Source organism: Panthera onca, chromosome F1 (genome assembly GCF_046562875.1).
Source record: "Panthera onca isolate mPanOnc1 chromosome F1, mPanOnc1 haplotype 2, whole genome shotgun sequence".
Classification (NCBI taxonomy): domain Eukaryota; kingdom Metazoa; phylum Chordata; class Mammalia; order Carnivora; family Felidae; genus Panthera; species Panthera onca.
Genome location: NC_138355.1, coordinates 32,055,202 through 32,072,658, shown reverse-complemented (window position 1 = coordinate 32,072,658; position 17,457 = coordinate 32,055,202). Strand labels below are relative to the sequence as shown.

The window sequence follows — 17,457 nt, the reverse complement described above, 5'->3', positions numbered from 1 at the left end:
TCACCTCTAGCTAGGGGAATGAAATCTCCTCTCTTCAGTTCTGCCCATTTGCTACTAGTTAGGTGCTCAGTAAAATTCCAGAGACAGGAAGCATGGCGTTGAAGTAAGTTTGTACCCAACCTTCCACTTGTCTCTGAAGAATGGACCCTGCTTTACTTTCTTTGAACCTCAGTTTCTTCATCTTTGAAATGGAGGTTCTTGGGTTAGATTATGCTGACCTGGGGTCCTGCAGGTACATTTTGAATACAGGTCTCAAGTCCAACATACACTGGAGTCCCCAGTCTCCCAGACTTGTGTGCCTTATTCTACGATAAGACATAGCAAAAGAAGGGACAAAGGCTAAATATTATAGTAATCTTGCCCAGACTCCCTGCCAGAACTGTCTTCCGCTTGGGGGGACCTGGAAAGGCACTAGACGCAGAATCATGCCGTGGGCAGCTTAAGGGCTGTATGTGATGTGGCTCTTTGAATTGGTGAGTCAAGAGCTAAAGGGTCATGGCACCACTTTGCAACGTTTGAGTGAAGTGAGCATTGGGTTTTCCCAAAGTTAAAAAGGCTGCTGTGACTGGTCCCTTGATCTTCTGAGCCTCGCTGTGGCTCGGAGTCTGAAGCGGTGTGGGTGTCTGGAGTGGCAGGAGCAAAGCGGGGTCACCCAGCACAGAAGGTGCTTCCTCCATCAGGGATCCTGGTGATTCCTGGAGTCCATCCTGTGAGAGAAGATCACAGTGCCAGGCACATAGTAGGTACACAGGTCGTTGTTACCGGTGCACTCCTCCAGTGAATTAAAGATCAAATCCCTCTGGGTTCGGAGCGGGAGAAGCAGAGCTGAGAGATGCTTCCCTTGAGCTGTGAGTGTCCTAACTGTATCTACTATCCACACCTCCAACCTTAGAACATTAACGTATGGTCAGATGCAGCTCCACAGATCACCCCGCCCTGTGCGACAGAGCGTGTGCTTTGTTTTTCCTTTTTCTGAATAGCGTTTGTGAGTGTCATTAACTGTTGCCTTTCGACCCCTGACCCCTCACCAGGGCTACCTCCTGCATTGGGGGCGGTACCACTGCATCTGCCCCCACTCCCCACTCCGGCCACACTTCTCTGTTTGGCTTTGGTGAACTTCTGTCAACACCCACAGTTCATTTCTTCTCTCTAAGGAGTCATTTGAAATCAACTAAAGTAACACACAAGAAATGATGATACCTTGATCCCTATGAAATTGGAGTTCCACTCTGATTTCTGTTCAGTTCAGTTAGTTTAGAATTCATGGTTAGAGCATTCTCACAGATTCAGCATCATTTCCCCTGTCAACTATTTGATTATGTGGAGGAACAGCTCCGTCCGTCCGGCTGTAGTAGAGGGAACACATATATGTCTCTGCCGTACCTCAAGGGAGTAGGAGCAGAATTCTCAACTATTGAAACATACAGGGCAAAATCCGCCACTTCTGCACCCCACGCCCCCCCCCCCCCCTCGGGACAAGAAACACAACTACTCCTCATCCTTGCTTGTGCTAGAAGTTTAGCATAAACAATATTGCTTGACATGAGTGAGCCCCCGGAAGCTGTATTTGGGTTTCACTTATGTTGAAGGAAAATAAGTGATTTCTGCAGGAATAAGTTTGTTCTAGAAATTGAAAAAGTAAAGGGAAGTTTCTCAGGTCATAGTCGAATGGGATTTTTCTTGGTGTTGGCCCAATTCAAAGATTTGTTTCTGTGAATTTTAAATTTGTATCACATTTTCTCAGTTTGGTGGGTGATACTTGGGACGCGTATCTTGCCTCAGCTGCTAGAAGGCAGCTCCTAAAAATATAAATGTTTCCCGTTTGGGAGCTGTCCCTATCACATCTCTTAGGTACATTTTATGTACACACACACACACACACACACACACTTATTTTGACCATTGGCCCCCGGTTTATGGCAGATATTTTTATGTCATATTTCATACTTGGTATTCAAGGACATATTTTAACACTTTATATTATTTGTCTCAAAAAAGAAAAAAATCTGCCCTAACGCAGTTCTATCTGAATATTCATTCTTTGCAGTTCCTCAGGTGGGAAGAGGTCTCCCTCTTGATCTTTGATTTTCTTGGTTCCTGGGTCATTTAAGGGCGAGAATGTTGCCTTTTTTGTCCGTTTGTTCTGAGTATGAGGAAAAGTAGGAAGGCCCACTTAGCTTCCTTGCAGTAAAGCTGTTAGAACCCCATTTCAGGGAATTTATGTCATGCCTGGCTTACTCAGAGTGGTTTTAAAAGTTAAAATGCTTGCATGGGCAAAACAGTGACCGAGAGGTCCTGTTTCGGCAGATGTAGAGATGGAAGTGTCTTCACGGTTTTATTGCGTAGCACTGTTCGTCCTGCCTAACCCATTGTTTTACCAGGCTGTCAAAGTAATAGTGAGTTGATTTTAATCAGTATTAAGAGCCAAGAACTCTTGAGGCTGCCTTCTTAAGACACGATTAGGTTCTCTGAGAGAACCCTGGGGCTGACCCCCTGAAGCTGTGCATCAGAAGGGGAGTCATTCCGGGGGGCTGCTGTGATCCTGTTGATTCTGAGAACATTCTCTGAGAATATATATATATATATATATATATATATATATACACACACACACACACACACACACACACACACATACATATGTATATATATGTATATATATTTTTAATGTTTATTTATTTTTGAGAGAGAGAGAGAGAGAGAGAGAGAGACAGAATGTGCAGAGAGAGAGGGAGACGCAGAATTTGAAGCAGGCTCCAGGCTTTGAGCTGTCAGCACACAGCCCAACGCGGAGCTTGAACTCAGAAACCATGAGATCATGACCTGAGCCGAAGTCAGATGCTTAGCTGACTGAGCCACCCAGGTGCCCCGAGAACATTCTCTGAGAATTACAGGGTCTCTAAGGGGAGAAATGACTTCAGATGTTCTCAAATTATCTTGCTTTCTGAATGAAAAATAGACACATGCTCTAAAAGAGAATTCCTCCTTTGCTCCAGTGTTGTTGTTGTTTTTTAAAAAAAAAATAGGTAGTAAGATTAAACTATACAGATAACAGATTTCCTTTAAGAAGTTACATGAAATAAAACCAAATCCAGCCATCTGTACGTCAGGTAAGGAGACGCTATGCTGTCACTTTCAACATTACAGTATTTCAAGTTTTTCATTTATTTAGAGCCAACAAGGCAGAAACTTTGGTGCCAGACTGACTTGGTTTGAGTTCTGGCTTCCCCCGTCCTGATGTTTTGTCTTTAGGCGAATTACTTAATGTCTTTGAACAACCAGGTTCCTGTATGTTTACAATGTTTCCACGAACACCTGCCTGTGAACTTAGAAGGAACAGGAGAAGTCATGCTCCTAGTATTGCGCTAGGCTAGAGCAGAGTAAGCTGTCACAGTCCGCCTGGCACTCTCACTTGTGCCGGGTGTTACACGGGGTGATAAAATATTGTGGTGTCAGGGACATTTTTATCATGGTGGGGTTGGGGGGGGGGGGTGGGACACCAGGGAGGAAATAACTGGAAATTGTTGACCAGCAGAGCCATCCTTCAGATGGCACAATCACCCAGAGCTAAGAACGGCAGTTCTGAGCCCCAGGTCCCCCGGAGTAATCATGGATTTCACTGGTTCTCAAAATCTAAACCTAATGGAAATGATATAATGAACCTACACAGGTAAACTTTTTTTTTTTTTTAAAGAGCCTTTTCTAAAAGTGCTTAGACGCTTTAATAGTCTTTTACCATGAGATGAAGCAAATATTTGAGAAGAGAAAGGGAGACAAACAGAATTTTCTGCATAGCAAGCCTGTCATTGCTCCTGTCTGCCCTTCAAGTGTTGCATGATTTCAGATGTGGCAAGTGCCATCACACGCGTATTTTTCATATGCGGGAGCATAATTCCTGTTATAGCTTCTAGGGGCTCTGGGACCAACCTGTACGCTTGGAAATGATTTGACATGAAAGGGACAGACAGCAGCAGGATATGCTGAAGTGAAATTCAAACCCTGGCGAGTTAAAACCGGCATCTGATACCTTTCCTTCCCCAAAAGCAATTGCACAAAATCCTCTCAATAAAAACTATCTGAAGATCCCATAAAACGACATTCCTTAAAGTCATGCTGTTCTTTGCAGCTCATAAAGCATTTCCAGATACATTCTTCTTTTGATCCTCCCAAGGATGGCTTCCACTGCAGGTAGGAAAAAACTGAGCATTCGAGAGGTGAAATGGCTTCCTAGAATTTCACATATTTTTGGTCGGATGTTTATTGAGTGTCTTCTAAAGGGCCAGGCTCTGTGCCTTTCACAGTCTGAGCCATGATTTCCTTTTCCAAGTGTGATCTTCCTTCCCTTACTCCCTTTGGCCTGAGTCGACCTGTGTTGCTCCTCCCTGCACACTTTCTCTAGAGTGAATGCTATTTTTATTACCTCTTTTGCTTCCCCTTCCCCTAATAGGTAATTCGACAAACTAATGTTTCTAAAAGTTGAACAAATAAATGGATGGAGCTATCTTTGATCTATATCTTAGGTTGTTCTGGGTTCAGAGATGCTTGTATTACAGTGCCTTTGAATTTGCATGAACGCTATCTATGTTTTTTTTAATGTATCAATTATTACATAATAAAACATAAAAAAGAACACAAGGCTTTGGTCCTTTTGTGGGTTTGGAATATTTAAAAATATTATGCTAGAGCTAAGAGGAGTTTGTTACCTAAGTCTTTATACCTACATATAAACAGTTTGTTTCTCTTCTCTCTGGTCAGACAGCATCAGAGTATAACCCCTTTTGTTTTTCTTCAGCGTAGTCGTTGTTCAGAACTTTGCTGTGTGCAAAGTTAAATTGGTTAGATTTGGAAATAAAATAAATAAAATTTAGGAGGCCCCTGGATGGTATTTGTGTAGGACAAGCAGATTGCACACTCTCTGTCAGAAAGGTCTTTAAAAAAACACTAAGACATGTCTTACATTTCTTTGGAAAGATCCAGGGCTCAGAGCTATAGTTTGGTAGTAGCTGGTGTTCAGAAGAACTCCAAACTGGCGAGAACCCAGCCAGCAAAGTTGCCTGTTTTAGAACTTAAACGGCAAAGAAGGTTTCTACTGTATTTTAGTGTTTTCTGTTTTTTTAAGATCTTATTTTTAAGTAAGAGGCTCGAACTCGCAACCCTAAGATCAAGAGTCACAGGCTGTACTGACTGATCCAGCCAGGCATCTCATCTCCTTTATTTTGGTGTTTTTGACTTACCTCTTTTGCCTTAGGTTACTATCCCATTCCTTTTCTTGTCCACACAAGGAAAAAATAATTACAATTTTAATGCCACTTTATTTCTGTTTCCCCAAGGAGGCAATCAATAATTACAAATATTCTTTATGTTCTTGTTGTCATTGATAACTGAAGTCATGCCCCATCGCCACACCCACACCTATTTTTTCAGACCTCAGATGTAGAGCGAGGTAATCATTTCTCACTTCCAGCCATGCTTCTCTGATCTGTGTAAGGCCTATGGGATTTAGAAGAATTTCCTCTCTGTTACTGATTTTTCATTTTCTTGCGCCTCTCACAGACAGCCCCTCTCTGGGTTTGCCTGGAGGCTTTGAATATGTGTGTCTTGATCGTTTCCATGGAACTAGGCCTACAATGGGGCACCCTGGTTGTATTTGACCAGATTCTGACTTTGAGCCCTCTTCTGGTCAGCCTGGCGGCTCCTTGGTTGTCTATAGCAAGCAGTTCCCTGGGGGAGGCCGCCTGTGCTGGCCCCTTGTCCCCAGAGAGCAGCCAGTTCTGGGACTAGAGGTTTCTGTCCGCTCTCAGGGGACTTACATTGTCAGGCTCTCTGTCAGCCTCCCCTTTCCCACCCACATCCCCAACTTCACATCTTTGGATTTCTAGCAAATCTGGTAGTTTAGGGGTGCATTGCTCTGGCAGCGAATTGACTGAAGTCACTGCCTTTTCAGGGATTGAACCTGTGACCTTGGCCTCATTAGCACGGGTGCTCTAACCAGTCACAAAGCCACACACCTCACTTTGTGTAACTTCTGCTGACTCTGTTCCTACCACCCTCAGAGGCCTCCTTTTCAATTGCAAAGGCGTTCACACCAACACAATAGAACAGAAGGAAATCAGATCCCTCCAAGACTTCTCTGAAGGACAGAAATATGCAATTTAGCAGGAAAATAATACCAAAAAGTCTTGAGGGTTCAGGAAACAACTTATCTTTCTGGTCCATGCATTCGCTGAGAATCCAGCTGTGTTTCAGATTCTTCTTCAATCAAAAGTTTAAAAATAGTAGGGAAGCTCCTTGTGCCAATTTATTAACATAAAATCTGGTGATTCTTGTACACTAAGTGGAGGGTTTCAGAAGACTGAGTGGAGATATTGCATGCATATTATTAAAATAGATTGGATTCCCTTTTATAGGAAGGGGGTCTGAGAATTCGTAAACGCTTAGCTTTGGCAAGTCTCTGGTCCCTAGAATCTGAACCGAATGCTTGCCATGATAGCTCACACACTGGTATCATAGTATCCAGAAGTGCACTATGATAGACAGGGCGTGTCAGTGCTCAGGGCATCCGGAGTCACCACGGAGAAGAGGCGAAATAAAGGCAACTCACCAGACAAGTGAATATCCCACCAGCACTTAAAGACACAGGCATATCCTGGGGGAGAGAGGTGGAGAGAAAATCTGGCTGACCAACATGATACACTTTTTCATCTGAGCCAAATAAAAGTCTCAAGGATTTCATACCCTGGCACTTGAAAGGAGTTATGTTGCGTTTTGTGGCAAAATAAAGAGACCTTGGACACGAAGAGCCTTTTCTCTCCAATCTTTGAGTACCAGGAAAGACTCTTCAGGGACGTAGGTTCTGGGCTCATGCTTTGTTGATTTCTCTCACCCTTGGGGATGTTTGCATGGGAAGCCCTTTCCTGGGTGCTACCTGAAACAGCTCTTGTCCGTCAGTTGCACAAATCTGTTCACAGGGATAGCTTCCCGTGGCCTTCAGACCTCAACAGTAAGAGACATTTAATTATGAGCAGATGGTAAACTCCTTGAGATCAGGGATTTTATTTTTAATGTATTCAACAAATATTTATTTCTCTGGAGCACTCGCTGGGTTCTAAGTCCCTAGGAAACAACTGTGAAGAAAAGGAACAAAAGTCCCTATCACCACGGAGCTTATATTGTAGCAGGGTTTTTTGTTTTTGTTTTTTGTTTTTTCCATCTTTATTTTAGCCAGGGTGCCTTGAACTTTGCGTGAGGTTTCAGCGGGTATTCCTTCAGGTTGAAGGCAGTACGGTGTGGGGGTTGAGTATTTTTCTTTGTTTTATTTAGTCGAAAACTGATAATCCATATATGTCATAAAGACAGTTCTGCTTTAACCACACACCCTAGTTCCTGACTTCTGCAAACTAAGGGCAAGCTTTGATCCAATACTCAGGTCTAATGAATTGGAACATCCCCACATTGTGTTAAAACAGCTGCAGCTTTGAGGAGACATTTTTTGGAAGTTGATGAAATTTAATACACTCATACACCTGAGTAAATCTTTCTAACCATCACTTTAGGGAAAACGTTAAGGTCCTTTCACCTTAAAAACGTTCATTTCTGGTTCAGGTTCACAAAGTTAGAATTTAGAAACAACCTACTTATTTCACTTAATTTTTAATTCATTTCCACACGTGCTCAGGCCTTCTAAAACATTCAGCTGTGAAGTACTTTCCAGGTTCAGAGCAGGGCAGGAAGCTCACCTCCACCTTCTCTTTCTGTGTATCTTCAGAGAAGGGCCGATAGAACTCCACCGTGTAATCAAGGCTGCCTGCTGGGGACCCTGGGGCTAGGCATCAGGAGCGGTGTTTGAGTCCCTCCTGCTCTGCAGGGTTAGTTTCACTGCTGCAATCCCAAATTGTCAGGGGTGGTACACACACACACGTACCCATGCACACACATATGCACGCACACACGCATGTACATGCGTCCACAAATGCGTGCGTCATGCTGATTCTCCCTCGCTGTCTGTCTTTGCTTGTCTGACTGTCCGGTTCCCAGAAGCCCATCCTGATTTCTTCAGGCTGGGGTAGCTCCCTTTGTCTTTGCTCCCACGGACCCACATATAGACTTCCTTGGGCACACTTGGTCCTGAGTGCGGACCCAGCTCTTAGCCCCAGGCCTGGCTCTGTGTTACCTTTGGAAATAACTTTTAAATGAATAGTCTCATTTCTGCAACTTATTTTACTGGTGGCTCTTTGGACAGACCTCTTCACCTTCCTAAATATGTAACTCTGCTCATTCTTGGAAATGAATCCTTACAAATACAGAAGCCTTCATCGATCCCTATTTTCTTAAGTTTATTTGTTTTGAGAGAGAGCACGCGCACAAGAGAGTGGGGGGGGGGGGGGGAGAGGCAGAGAGAGAATCGCTATCAGTGCAGAGCCTGACACGGGGCTTGAACTCAGGATCATGACCTGAGCCAAAATCAAGAGTTGGAGGCTTAACTGACCGAGCCACCCAGGCACTCTGATCCCTATTTTCTTGACAAAATCTTGATTGTTCCCGTGCTCCATATTAAGTGCCCTTCCCACACTAGCCAGCATTGTCCCTCCCTGCTCTTCCGCTCACACCCTAACCACAGGCTGGATGGTTTCTTTCCAGTGTCCCACAAAGGCTCCGTGTCATCCTTCATCCTTCCTTTTGCCCATTTGTAACCTTGAGTGCTTTTCTCTGCATTATTCCCTTCTCTGTCCTGGGCCTCCTTCCCAGGCAAGGCCTTGTACCCTAAGTCTGTTCATCCTCAGACTTTTTTATGAAACTCCCCTCAAATACTTCAGCCCACAGATCTCTTCATTTTATTGAGTTACTATTTTATATTTACTTTACAGTAGTTTACTATTTACATTTTTTTTTTTTTTTAGCACTTTGCTATTCTAGGCATTGTGTTCTGACCCTGGGGATTCAGAGGGGAGTAACACAACTTTCTCTGTAAGTACCCAAACTTCTGTGTCCTTAAAGAGTTCAGTCCTAGAAGTAGCTTCCTGCTCTCAATTCTGTGTCATTTAGGCCATTTGGATGCTGAATCATCTTGCCTGATATTTATATTTACCACCATTTGCATGAAGGTAGGGCTTATGTCCCCAAATAGCTCAACTTTTACAAAAATACCATTCCTCCAGAGCCTGGTGCAATATTTACACAGAGAAAATAATACTTTTGGACTAGAGCTTACTTGGCTAAAGTACAGTAACTTAATTCTTCACTGCTTCACGTACAGTTTTATAGTATAAAAAATGTCCTTTTTTATTCAGAAATACAAATGGAATCAATAAGGACTGAAAGAAAAATGTCTCTTAAGTCTGTTCAAACAGTAGCTGATAAGTTTGAGTTCTTAAGGTATAGTCCACGATGGAGTCATTCACTGAAACACATTTTTTATTGTCTATAGGAAAATACAACCAGAGGGGTGAGAGAGTGTCACCTATTAAAATTCTCCTGTAAGCAGTTTTAAAAGGTGCATTTTCTTATAAGTAAGATGCAAAACAGTTCACCTGTTTCTTGCGCAAGGCGTTAATTCTCACGTTTGGCCGCAGAGAGCCTGACCTCTGTTCTGGAATTTACATTTAGCATTAGGTTATGGAGGTATTTTTACATATTTGTTTGTTTGTTTTTTCTTACTCTGTGGCCAGAATGTTGACATGAGCAATAGGAAAAGTTCCAAGTTTTTAAACAGTTCAATTTAATGACTTTGGTTTTGTCCTTTTTCTTGATGTTTACTCACCTGGGTGTTGTAGAAGGTAGGGCCATAGCGGTCGTGGGGGAATCCAGTGTTCTTGGTATTCATTACAAGGCACTAATGATAACATCCATCATTTATTGTACCACTGGAGGAAACGGTGGATGTTATGTATTGTCAGTGCCTTTATGAGAGAATGGAGGTAAAAAGGAAGGCATTAATTGTTTCTTTCCTTTTGACATCCCAGTCAGAGAAGTGAAAGACAAAGTAGCAAGGAAGTGTCATTCAGATCTCGCATAGAAGTTAGGATATAAAACGTTTCCAAATGGAAATGTTAAGTTCTGGAAATACCTGGATGCCGTCTCTGAGCAGGTTTAACCACTAGGGATTTTAAAGGGTCTACAAGGTGAGGTTGGAAGGTAGATACCATCCAGTGGCTGCAAATAATAGTTTAATGTTCCCTGTTCCTTAGGCTGAATATTTCTCTCTTCTGTCCATAAGCTTCATGAATTTTTTTCTTTCTAAGACAAAGGCACATTTCCTCTCCACCAGAGCCTGCATTACAACGAAACCTAAATCAGTGTCGTCACGTTTTTTTCATCGCTGAGCTGACCTTTAATGCATCCGTGATGTGTAGTCATGTTGATAGTATTCTGTTAGCTTCACTGAGGAACAATTGATAAATGTAATTGTATATATTTAAAGGAGACAACTTGACAATGTGATGTATACATTGTGGAATGATTACTAAGATCAGGATAATGAACACATCACCTCACACACTTTTGTGTGTGTGGTGAGAACGCTTAAGATCTACTTGTAGCAACTTCCAAGTATATGGTACAGAATTATTAACCGTGGTCACCATGCTGTAGGTTAGAGCCCCAGAACGTACAACTAAAAATTTCTGCCCTTTGACCTATGTCACCGCATCTTGCCCCGTGACAGAATTTTATAACAAGGCCAACTACTTACTGCCCCGACCACCAAGCCCAGCGTCCTCCTTGTAAATCATGGCTCCTGTTCCAGTAGTTGGGAAAACCGACATTAGTTGCTACTTTCCTGCCCTAAATATTTCCTGCTTCCCTAAGAGGCCCCGGGCTCTAACTTTTAACAAGCCTCAGAACAAAGCCCGGTGCGAAGGGGAAGGTTCAGCACGGGAAGAAGCTCCCCGCTGCACGTGGGTCCGTTTCACCGTTACATCGTGGATTAAAGTGATACGTGGAGCATCTTTCACTATTACACAAAAACCTGTAGCCTTAGTATTATCCTTGTCCCCTGACCAGGGTGATAATAGGGCTCCCCCACAATTCCCCCAATTTTTATTTCTCTCAAATAAAAATTTGCTAGTGTAACCACTCTCTCCGGGTGGGAGGCTTAACTTTGTTTCTGATTGTCTTATTTCAACCCATGGTGAAGTTATATTGCGCCGCTGGGCTTTTTTCCTTTTCTCTTTTTCATTTGGCTGGGGCTGCCTCTGTTCAACAGAGCATACTTGTCACTTCTTCTGTCGCCGTTAGTTAAAAGTAATTGTTATTGCAAACCTCCTCCATGCCGGTATCCTTTTCTTTCATGGTGAAACCCACGAAGCATTCATTTCAGTGGCAGAAAGTAGGGAGCTTACAGGATCAAATCCTTTTTATCTAGACCAACAGCACCTGCGGCAACGCATTAACTAGCCAGAGTTGTTAATTACATGTCTAACTTGTTGATCTTTGTGGCTTCCAAATTTGAAAAGCAAGAAAATTAATCACTGCGTGTGTCTCCTCCAGTAGAAAATGACGGGAACGTGTCGCCTACGTTCTGTTCCAGTTGCTGATAATCAAATAGTTGCACTTTCCTGTAACATCTGTCTCCTTTGTGGATGGAATCATTTCTTAAGTCCAAAGAGCCCTTCCGTTCACAGCAGGGTAGATGTTTGCCCATAAAACAAAGACTTTAGAGACATAAATCCTCAAATATGAGTCTGAATGAGATTGTACTGGAGGTCTTTCAGTAGTGACCACTTAAAAAACGAAAAAAGAGCGGAGGCTGATTACAAGTGTGATCGTAGTACACTTGTGTTTTCTCACTTAATTTTCATACCAAACCTATGTGGTAGAAACTGGATCTTTACAGGGGAGGAAAAGGTTCGGAAAAGGTTCATGCTTTGCCTGAGATCACATAGCACCTCCAGCACCAGGAAGAGAAAGGGATTTGAGGTAGAGAGTTGGGGAAGTAACTCCCCGTATTCACCCTAAATTGTAAGGCAGGAATCAGGAGAGGTGGGGAAAAAGCCACAGCCTTCTCCTGCGTCTGGCTTCTAAGATACCTTCTTGTCATAGTTGGAAAATACCGTGTCAGCCACCTTATTCTTGCCTTAACATTCATCATCAGCAGAGCTAAACAACCCAACAACACATCCAGTGTGGAACGTTCATTCTTAAGAGGAGTCACCTCACAAACAATCTGCATTGCAGAGAATTCCTTCAACACGATTCAGCAAATTTTGCACCCCAAAAAACACTCAGCCCGAAAGGATCACCAGAGGCCTCAGCGGGCAGTTCTGTTTTCTGGAAGCTCATTAGAATCTCTTAGGGAGCTTTCTAAAAATCCCAGTGCAGACCAATCAAATGAGAATTGCTGGGTCCTACCACAGGCCCAGGTGGGTGCACACTCTGAGCTGGAGACACTGTGAGAGGTTATTAGTGATTCACCCTCACTGTCTTTGAGTTCCATTCCTTTTGGGTTATTTCAATTTATTCCTCCAAGTGGCCTTTATTAGTCTTTCGTTGAGAGTTCTCTCCTCCTCCTCCTCCTCCTCCTCCTTCTTCTTCTTCTTCTTCTTTTTGGCAGTCTTTCCCCAAACCTCCTGGACAATTCAGATCAGGTTACATTGCAAATGAAAGGTTTATGGCTGTGTCTTCTGTAGGAACAGAGTTTATTCCAAATGCCTTGTATGTTCCTACCGTGAAAACGGATACCCCATATGAAGTTTCTCTTGGACTAACCGTCTCAGTCAGCAATAGTCAAACACTCACAGAATCTCTCTCTCTGCGTCCTTACTCTCTCAAGCACATGCACACACAATATGGGTACCAGCTCAGCAAAGTTTAGTTTGAGTTTCAACCCTTAGACTTATGAAAAGTTTATATCTCTCCCTAGCCACAGAAAGAACTGAGGCATGTATCTGGATAGTGGAAACGTCTCCTTCTCCCTGCCACCACCTGCCTCATCTAAAGTTGCTCGTACCAAAGTAGATCAGGATAGATTTGCATGCTATTCACCATCAGTGACTGGTTTAGCTTTTCTCCTTCTCCATGCTGAAGGCATTCTGGCTCAGGAAGATGTATGTTAAGAGCATTCACATATGACCAAGCAGGTGCCTTACGGGCATACATGCGGTAAAATCTGCCCCGGAGCCAGGCAAAGCTGGTTGGTAGTTTGTGAGAGGCTACAGTACTGTATCACCCGCTTCCCAGAGGACACGATCCAGCTTGGACCAGCCCAGTGGATGTCTGAGGAACACTTAGATGTATCGTACTGAACGACAGGGGAGGACTTTCTTTGCACAGCCTGACTACAGAATTAATCATTATTTCATTCCACTGCATTTTAAGTGAAACCGATTACCGTGTCACACAGTTGGCTGAGAAATCCTCTTTGTGGGGGTGCTCGCTCCCCAAATCTCATTTTGAAAACTGATCCTGGATTCGCCCCCTTGCATCTTTGAAACAAAGTGGCAGGAATGGGGTGGCATTGGACCTGGGACACTATGCAGACCAGAGTAGAGAGTGCCTTTACTTTTGTTTTGTTATTACTGTGAGGTTATCCAGACACGTAGATCACTGCTGCTTCGTGTAGTATGTCCTCCTGAATAACTGTCACAATACTCAAGGAAGGATATTCTTACACGATGAAGACAAAATTTGTACTTTTATGTGGGAATTCTAGTTCTGCACCTCCTTGCTGAGCGGTCACGTTGGCTTAGATATTTCACCTTTGGGTCCTCATTAACTTCGTTTCAAAAATAGGAATAATGTCTTTTTCATGGACCTGATGGACTTGTCAAGTTAGATCAGTTTTCGTGTTTTTTGGTCTTGAGGATCCCTCTATACTCTGAAAAATTGAGAATTCCTAAGAGCTTTTGTTTCTATGGATTACGTGTATCAGTATTTCACTGTATTTGAAATTAAAACAGAAAATTGTATTTATTCAACTTAAAATGACAACAGCCATGACTGCTAACATGATGTGTTTTTATGAGAACTATTTTACGGAACAAAAGAATCCATGAGAATAGTGGTGGTACCTCACAGTTTTACAAATCTCTTTAATGTTTGGATTTCCGGAAGACGGCTGGATTCTCAAATGCTCTTCTGAAAATTTGGTCTGTGATATTATGTAGTTTTGGTTGAACTGTGTGGAAAAAATCCAGCTTCAAACAGATACATAATCAGAGAGGAGTATTTTAATAGCCTTTTCAGTTAATTGTGGATATTTTTTTTGATTCAACAGTAAAACTTGATAAGTGAATTTGCCTTAAAGGTTAGACCCATAGTGTGCGATGTGAAGCCTTATCAGTGAGACTTATGTACTGTGTTACATTGAAATCCCTTGGTCTTGCACTTTGAATGATTCTTTTAGTCATGCATGACTTTTAAATTTTTTAATGTTTATTTTAGAGAGAGAGAGAGAGACAGAGACAGAGTGCGAGCAGGGGAGGGGCAGAGAGAGAGGGAGACAGAATTTGAAACAGGCTCCAGGCTCTGAGCTGTCAGCACAGAGCCCGATGCGGGGCTCACGCCCACAGACCGTGACCTGAGCCGAAGTTGGATGCTTAACCGACTGAGCCACCCAGGTGTCCCATGTGCGACTTTTAAAATATCATACATGTCATTCGAATGGTTCCCCAACTTATATAGACATTCTAAAAGTAGATATACTTCATCAAACCATATAAAAAAAAAAATCACAATTGTTAATATCCCACCAGTCGCATCAGATGAGAGACTGTCAAGGTCAGGGTGGCAGATCCATATTTTCCAGAATTCTAGTATTTGCTCAGAAGTCCAAATTGTATCATTGGTAACACCTATTTTCAAATGTGTTCCTTGAAGTGACATTCATTTCCATAATGTGTCTGGCAGATCCTCGAGTCTCTATCACACACAGTGTGTCTCCAGTTGTTCTTTCAAGTAAAAATGATGTGCCAGGAAGAAAGGGGCCAGTTCACTTTGCAATTCCAGTGACCACCCGGGTGCTTTTCCCTGAGATGGCCATCTTGCTTCAGGATGCAGCACAAGTCTTCAGGCCTTCTTCCCCTTTGGTCCCAGAATGTCAAAAAGATACATATCCATGAGTCGGGATTTAACAAAATTACTATTTGTTACTGCTTCATCAGGGACATTCTTTTTTTTTTTTTTTTAAGTTTATTTATTTATTTTGAGAGAAAGAGAGACAGCAGGAGTGCAGGAGGGGCCGAGAGAGAGGGGGAAAGGGAGAATCCCAAGCGGGCTCCATGCTGCCAGCACAGAGCCCAGCGCGGGGCTCAAACTCATGAAGCCACAAGATCATGACCTGAGATGAATCCGACAGTTGGATGCTTAACCGACTGAGCCACCCAGGCGCCCCCATCAGGGACATTCTTAAGTGAAACTGGCTCCCCTCCCCCACCCTCACTCAGAGCACTGGAAGTCAAGAATACAAGGACGCTTGGACAGACCAAGGCTCTGGAAGTCTTACCCTCCAGGCTCCTGTACACCTCACATCTGCTGCAGTGCAGGTGGCGAGACAGTAGTGTTGTTCTGAAAGTAGTTTTGACCCCGCCGGCTCCCTGAAAGAGTCTCTGAGGTCCCTGCAGTCTACAGACCACATTTTGAGAACCACCTCCTTAGACAGTGGAAAGTGCACGCCAGATTGCCAACACTTAAGAGTTGGGCTTTTCTTCCTGTCCCTTGTTGTGTGTGGCTTGTAGACTTGGTGGCTGGCTGGGGTGAATGAAGCCTGGCCTGTGGGACCTTTATTATTCGGATGCAATCCCAGTAGAGTTCATCCCTAGCTCTGGAGAGCTCTTTGTTGCCCTTTCTTTCCCTTGGGATGTTACCGTAAGGCTAAAAACAAACCTTAGCTTTGTATTTACTTTACTGCTGGCCTCTGTGCAGAAAAAGCCATATAATCTTGCTTTTTCATCAGGTCTAGAGCTAATAAAGATATTTTTGTGATAATTTTCTAATCTTTTTTTATCAGGGGGCCTTAACTCTAGTTTCAGAGGCCCTTCAGGGGTCCATGGATGGTGGCTCAAAGCCTTTGAAATTTCACAAAATTTTCTGTCGTTTTGGGGGGGTGGTTGGGGAGAAGGTAGGATATTGGGAAAATTAATAGCTTCAGTCAAATTCTCAAAGAGGTTCTGTGACCTCTTCCCCTGGAAAAGCAAGGGTTGACGAACGACTGCTTCAGGTGGACATGTCCACGGGGTGGCATCCATTATCCATTTCTAAACACACGTCTTTTTGGAAAGAATTTTCAAAGTTCCCTCCCTGGCTTTGTCCATCTTTGCCTTCCATCCCGATGGCATTTCTGTAAGGTCTCCATCACTAAGTACTTGCTTACAAGTCACTTCACAGTGGTTTTTGAGAAACATCTTCTCCCCCCACCCCCCACCCCCCTTGTTATAAATGCAGGAGAGCAGAGACCATCCATCTCTTTTCTCTTTTATTGCACAGTGCAAAGGCAGAGCCAGGGTCCCTTCAGATGCACCTTGGGTTGGGGGGAGGGGTACTTTCCACACCCCGCTAAATCAGTGAGTTCCTTTTTAAACAGTTGAGATGTGCAAACTTGGGATATTTATTTATGCCTCAACCACAAGATGTGTTTCTCTCCCACACATTTCTTCAGCCCGCTTCTTGGAATCCAAGCGCCGTCATGAAAACTGCAAGGCAGTCTGTTTAGTTCCAACAGTAGCGTTTTGGGAACAGTCTCGATGCCGTGGGAGTAGTGTGGTGACTGCCGCTCACTGACAAGGAGCGGAGCAGGGGAGGGCTCTGCAGTGTGATTATGTGTGTATGGCAGAGTCTCGGCTCCTCCAGGCCCCGAGCTGCAGGGGGGTGTGGGCGGTGTGGGGGGAGGTGGCTTCACTGCAGTGCCGCACCCCGGCAGCGGTGAGCGTGCCCCTTGTGGCCGTGACGTTGCCACAAGTCAGAAAGCTGCGGTGGGCAGGCATAAGGCAGTGCTCTGATTTAATATCGCCCATGCCTCAAAGAAATTTCTGAAGGGTTCTGTCCCCTGAGGCCTAATGCAGAGGCTTCTCAGTTTTTGAAAAAGCTTTGGCTTGTCCAACACCACAAACGCGCTGGCACCTAGCCGTTGGGAAACAACGATGTCCCTGTCCTTGATCGGAAGCTGGGAACTAGTAATACGGCAGTGGGCAGGGAGTACTGGCCTAATTACTAAGAGGCAGAAGGATCACTCAGTGGATCACACCGGCAAGGTGGAGTGTATACCGATCACACCCGGAAATCTTTTATCCAAGAATACGTCTCCACTTGCTGGGTTGCATTATTTTTAAACTTCTCTTTCTGGGCAACATTTGAATTACTGACACCCTCAGTTCCATCTTCCGCCTCCCGTGCATCTCTAAATAATAAAGGTTGTCACCCACGCTGCGTTTTCAGCAGTGACCTCCAGTGCAGGTGACCTCCAATCCTCTGTAGGAGGTCAGACCTCCCAGACGGTTCTGTGTCTTTCTGTCCCTCTTAAGCAGGTGA

General features: G+C 43.8%; 1 protein-coding gene across 1 annotated transcript in view; it reads left to right on the top strand.

The window, feature by feature from the left end:
* SMYD2 (SET and MYND domain containing 2) overlaps positions 1–17,457 on the top strand; it is a 50,718-nt gene that overhangs the window by 1,358 nt on the left and 31,903 nt on the right. The window lies entirely within an intron of this gene.